Source organism: Octodon degus, unplaced genomic scaffold (assembly GCF_000260255.1).
Source record: "Octodon degus isolate 3935 unplaced genomic scaffold, OctDeg1.0 scaffold00005, whole genome shotgun sequence".
NCBI classification, from domain to species: Eukaryota; Metazoa; Chordata; class Mammalia; order Rodentia; family Octodontidae; genus Octodon; species Octodon degus.
In genome coordinates, this window is record NW_004524581.1 from 11,586,221 (window position 1) to 11,592,360 (window position 6,140).

Sequence of the window (6,140 nt, forward strand, 5' to 3'; positions counted from 1 at the left end):
TTGAATTCAGGCCCTTGCGCTTGCCAGGGAAGCACTTATTCTACTGAGCCATTTCCTTGGCCCTAGTTGTGTTTTATTTTAGAGAGTTTTATCTTTACAAAAGTGTCCAAATCAGGGGTCGGGAGACAGCTCAGTAGAATAAGTGCATGCCTGGCAAGTACAAAGACCTGAGTTCAATCCCCCATTCTGCCAGAAAAAAAAAAAAAAAAAAAGTCCAAATCAGGGCCAGCGAAATAACTCAGCAGACTAAGTGCCTGCTTAGGCAAGCACAGGGGCCAGGGTTTGATCCGTGGCACCACATACTGCACCAGGCGTGCTGAGCCAGCAACCACAAGTAGGTGTGCTGGTACACACCTGTAATCCCAGCACTGGGGACACTGAAAATAGGATCATTACAAGTACAAGATGCAAAGTGAGACCCTGCACAAAATTTTTAAAAAAGTGTCCCAATATATCCCACCAATACCTGAATCAGTTTGTATGCTATGATGGGGAAAACCTGGAAAGCTAACAGGTATTTTTTTGTTTTCCCTCATGGGACCCCAGGTCCACACTGTACAGTTGAGAAGATCATGTATTGTGTTGTATGCAGTTTTGCCTTAGACAGCGTCTGCTTTTGTTCTCACTAAGAACTTAAAGAGTTGCTCCATTATAAACCATATAAACCAGTAGCGATTGGGCCTAATCTAGCGAGTTAAAATGTTTGAAACATGCTTCCTAATGGAGAGGGGTGACCTCACACTTGGTAAAGTCTGTGTCTAGTGAAGTTAAGGACCTGTTCATGGTGACATTACTCAGGCAAAAGGAAACCCTGGGACATGGCATTGCTCACGCTTGTTTGATAATTCAGTTCACTCTTAGTGAGTCGAGAAAAGTCCGAGCACAAGAGTAGCAGCCTACAAATCCCTGTTTTCCATGTTAATACTGCTGCACTCACACCAGCAAAGTCTATGTATGAAAGCAGTTTTCTCTGGTACTTTTAGCACCAGTCACCTTGACGATCAATAAGGAAAACATTATAAATACTTGAACTGCCGCAAAGAAAAAAAAAAGGAAAAAAAAGAGGGCCGGGGAAATGGCTCAGTAGACTAAGCGCTTCCCTGGCAAGTGCAAGGGCCTAAATTCAGTCCCCAGTTCCGCCAAAAAAAAAAAGGAAAAAAATACTTGAACTGGGCTAGTGAGATAGCTCAGCAGACTAAAGTGCCTACTTAGGCAAGCACAGGAACCACAGTTCAATCCCCAGCACCACATGCCACACCAGCCCCTCCCCTCCAACGGCAGACTGAGCCAGCCACAAAAAATAAAAATAAAAATACCTGAACTGGGGGCCAGGGAGTTAGCTCAGTAGTATAAGTGCTTGCCTGGCAAGCGCAAGGGCCTGAGTTCAAACCCTCATACCGCAAAGGAAAAAAAAAAAAAAAAAAAAAACCTAAACTGCAGTAAACCTTTCAGTCAGATTTTCAGTGGTCATTTAAAGGCAGTCACTATCTGTCACTTCATTTGTGTGACAGACACTATCACTTTATCTTTGCCCATCTGTATTTGAACTTCAGAATGTTTTCTCTTTCTCTGACCTTAAAAATGAATCAGAAAAAAAAAAAGTGAATCAGGGTCCACACAAATGCTTTCTGAAACACTCTGTGAGGGCCTTGCGCATTGATCGCTCAGCTGCGTGCATCCCACATGAACAAGAAACTTGCTAGTTTTTGAAAAAGGTACCACCCTGTCAGCACCTTTGTGTTATGTCTGGTCATCCGCAGCTCCTGATACCACAGTTCGGGCTCAGAGATGGACCCTGTGGCTCACCTGTCACCTCCAATGCACTTACTGTGTACCAGCCACTCCCAAGCACTAATTGTGATCCTTCCCATAAGGCTGCAAGATACATAATCCCCTGGCAGCACAGCTTGAAGCTCAAAGCAGGGCTTCTCAGCTGTGATGGGCCCCACTGGATCTGGACTTCCGGTGGGAGATTCTTGCAAAGCGCCATGCTGTATCTACCCAGCCCAACCCAGAGCCTTATACAAAGCACAATCTGAAAGCCTATTATTTATCAGCAAAATGAATCAAGTACCTGGAAGAAGTAAACTGAGGCAGGGCCCAGCCATCAGCGCTCACAAGCACTGACCAGGGGCTGTAGCTTCCGTCAAGGGCCCAAGAACTGGTTACATCTTCGTTTCTACAGGGCCTCCCCAGGGTTAGATGTTGGGGGGAAGCTGGATTCTTGAGGAATCCCAAATGAGCAAGGAGAGCCAGCAGTGGTCAGCTGGCGGCGGGTGACCAGCACTGCACAACTGACCATCGTTGGAAGCTATGGTGATGGCACCTTATGCACATAGAACAGTACAGTGTGACCTCTTAATTTTGGTATATCTTTTTTTTTTTTTTTTTTTTTTGGACAGGGTTTACAGGGTCTATATGGTCTCACTACATAGACTGGACTCGCAGTGATCCCCCTGTGATCAGCCTCCCAAGAGCTGGGATTACAGATGCACACCACCAATGACCATCTCAGCGTGTCGTGGGGGTAGGGCCGGCACGGCACGCCAGGCGCTGCATCTGCCTAAGCAAGCGCTTTAATCTGCTGAGCTATTTGGCCAGCCCTGATTTTGATGTATCTTGCAGGTAATGCCAACACTGAGAAGGTAAAGATGTCCATACAGTGTTCTGGTTAACAAAAGAGCTGGTCTTTGAAGCCTCTGTTTCAGTGGTGGTAAACCTATGGCACTCGTGTTGTATTGGACTGTTTGTAACTGTGGCAAAAGCTCTTAAAGGTTTGCCATCGCTGCAGCCATTTCCTCATAGACAACAAAATCCAAAAGCAGAGTCTGCCAGTAACAAGGAATTGGAAGAGGAGAGGGACAAGGGAAAAGGTAGGGGTCAACGTGGCCAAAGTACATTGTGTGCGTGTAGAGGTACACCAGGGTGGAACCACCACAGAACCACCACTCTGTGTCACTAATGTACACTAACACACAGTAAGGAACTTCGAGTTGATCTGAGATCATTCCATAAAGTGTTGTCTGGTGGTAATGAAACATAGTCAACCTTAATAGCTGGTTTTACTTTTACATAGTCAGAAGTTTCAATTTTTCATATCCCATTTAATTATCCAATATTATTGAAGTTCATAGTTTTGTTTTCATGGTATTGAGGTTCACTGGGTTTGCCACTGAATACCATCCCTTTTTTATTTTTGAGACAGCTCTTTTTATTTATTTATTTTTTTTCCTTTTTTTTTTTTCCAGAACCAGGGATTAAACTCAGGCCCTTGCACTTGCCAGGCAAGCGCTTATTCTATTGAGCTATCTCCCTGGCCCCCTATTTATTTTTTTTTTTTCTTTCTTTCTTTTTTTTAAAATTTTATTTATTTATTTTGTGTGTGTGGCCAGCTCAGCCCACCAGGGGGCGGGGCTGGCTGGCATGTGGTGCTGGGGGATTGAACCACGGTCCCTGTGCTTTGCTTGGCTTAGTTTGTTCTAAGTAGGTGCTTTAGACCACTGAGCCATCTCACCAGCCCTTTTTTTTTTTTTTTTTTTTTTTTTTTTTTTTTTTTTTTGGAACCGGGGATTGAACTCAGGCCCTTGCGCTTGCAAGGGAGACACTTATTCCACTGAGCCATCTCCCCGGCACCCCCCCCCCATTTATTTTTGAGATACTGTCTCTCTGGGTACTGCAGACCAGCCTTACGCTCACTATGTAGCCCAGGCTGGCCTCAAACTCACCTGTGATCCTCCTGCGTCAGCCTCCCAAGTGCTGGGATTATAGAAAATCACCACCACACTTGGCCATCTCTTTTTATTTTTTAAGACAAGTTGAGCTGCCCAGTCTGGCCTCAAACTTGTACTTTTGCTGCCTCAGCCTCCCAAATAGCTGGGATTATAGGTATGTCTGATGTGTTTGTTTGTTCAGAGGCTGGAGCTGGAAATCAGGTCCTGAACACCAGAATGCTTTGTCTGTTTCCTTCCAGCCTGTGGCTTCCCCACCCCACACAGTGGAGCCATCTGTTACCCCTCAAGGTGCCAATGCTGGAGCAGTCGCTGAGGCTGCAGGCCCTTTCCTCTGGGAAGGAAAGGAGGTGGTACCAGGAGATGCTCACATCCAAAGGGAGAGAGAAGAGAAGGCCACCGTGCATCTCCCTGTCCATTTCCAGAGCACCCCATTTTGCCCAGATAGCTTGCCAGGTCTCATAATGGCCTCAAGTTCCAAGACAGAGCTTCTCATTGCACAAAAGAGATAAAAGTCTCAAATGGCAGATGCTTGGAGAGTTACTTCTTGGGTTGCCGACAGGGTAAATAATATCAAGTTTTTTCCTGTTTGCCCAGAGCTGATTTTGGGGGGGTAGCTTGGAGGCGGGGGTGGTGGGGAGGCTGGACCTGATGCTGGCCACAGCCTCCATGGGTGACTTTGCACCTGGCCATTGGGGGAGGGGTTGTCTTCAGGCTGTCAGAGCTGGGAGAGATCAGTACCTCCCCCCAGGAACTTGTTACCTGTTGTCACTCATTCACTGCTGACAGAATGGAGAGCACCACTGAGCACACACTTGGTGTATACAGATCTTTTTACTGTTTTGTCTTTTGCCATGCTGGAGAGCAACCCCAGGGCTGCACACATGCTGGGCAGACAATGTACCACTGAGCTATGTCCTTCCTTAAGGAAGTAGTGTATGTATGTATGTATTTCTTTATTTATTGAGACTAGGTCTTGCTATGCAGCCCAGGCTGATAGGCAACCTCCTGCTTTGGCCCCCTGAGTGCTGAGATTACAGGCATGAGCCACCATGCCCAAGTGTACTCAGAAACTGCACTGTGATTTCCAGTGAAAAATATATAATAGAGTAGTAATGGCTGAAGTAATTCAGATAACCAGCAGACAGTGGTAAAAGTACTACCCGATCTCAGCCCACAGCGTCTTCTATGATGTCTCTATGCCGACAGGTGGAGGCTGCAAACAAATGGAAAGTGTGTTCAAAGCCACACCTTGCATGACCCCAACACAGATGAGCCAGGTAAGTAATGCTGGTGGTTGCCTGCTCTCGTGGGTTCCTGCATACAGTCCCGTGCAGTGCCCACGAGTCTCGCCTCTCAGGTACCTTAACTCTGCAGTCAGGCCAGTCACCCTGGGAGGTGTTGTTTCCCCAGTCAGCCTGCTTCTGTTACCACGTGAGCTATCCAAAGGCCTTTTATTCTTGCACACACTTCCCGGACACGTCCTACTAGACTGGCATCTGCTAGACGCTGAGGATATGGTGTAAGACAAAACACAGTCATCAACCTCAAGGAGCTTATAATTATGAAGGGATAGAAAGGAAAGTGGAAGTGTAAAAACTGTCCGGATTAGGAAAATCATGCAGTGCAGTAAGACCCAGTGTGGTGGCCCACACCTGTGATCCCAGAATTTGGGAAGCTGAAGCAAGATGACAAGCTCGAGGCCAGTCTGGCTACACAACAAGCCCCTGTTTCAAACACACACACATAACCTGTACAGCAACCTGTGGCAGATGAGCCATGCAGAAGTCTGGAGGACCTCCAGGTTTCTTGTGTTGGAGGCTGGGGGCCTGGGGAGAGGCTCACTTGCAGAGAGAAGATCTCAGAAGCCCGACCTCACAGAGGCGTCCAGCAGCAGGGTGGCTCTGCAGGCCAGCGAGGCAGAAAGGTGAGCTGGCTGACATCAGACTTGCCACTCAGTGACCTGAGTGTTCATTAGACCAGAAGGAAGGAAGGCTGGGCGTGTAGCTCAGTGGTGCTCACCCTGTATGCATGTGGCCCTAGCACTGAGGAAAAAAAAGAAGGAAACACAGGAAGAGCATAGATGGAACTGCGTAGAGGGGAGGCCGTGGACTGAGAAGAGAACTGCACCGGGGAGAGATGCAAAGGCACATTGTCTGTGGACAGGAAAGGAGGAGGTGCTGGGAAAGCAACAAAGGAAGCCACCAGAGAGAAGGCAGGGAAACTGGGGATGTGGCAGCACAAGCCAGGGGGAAGGGAGATTTTGAGAGGGCTGCAGTCAAGCCTGAAATAAGGAGTGGGAAAGACCCCTGGTAACCTTGTCCCAAGGTCATCTTAAGTGTGGTGGCACACACCTGTGATACCAGTCACTCTGAAGGCAGAGGCAGGAGGATAGCAAGTTTGAGGCCAGCT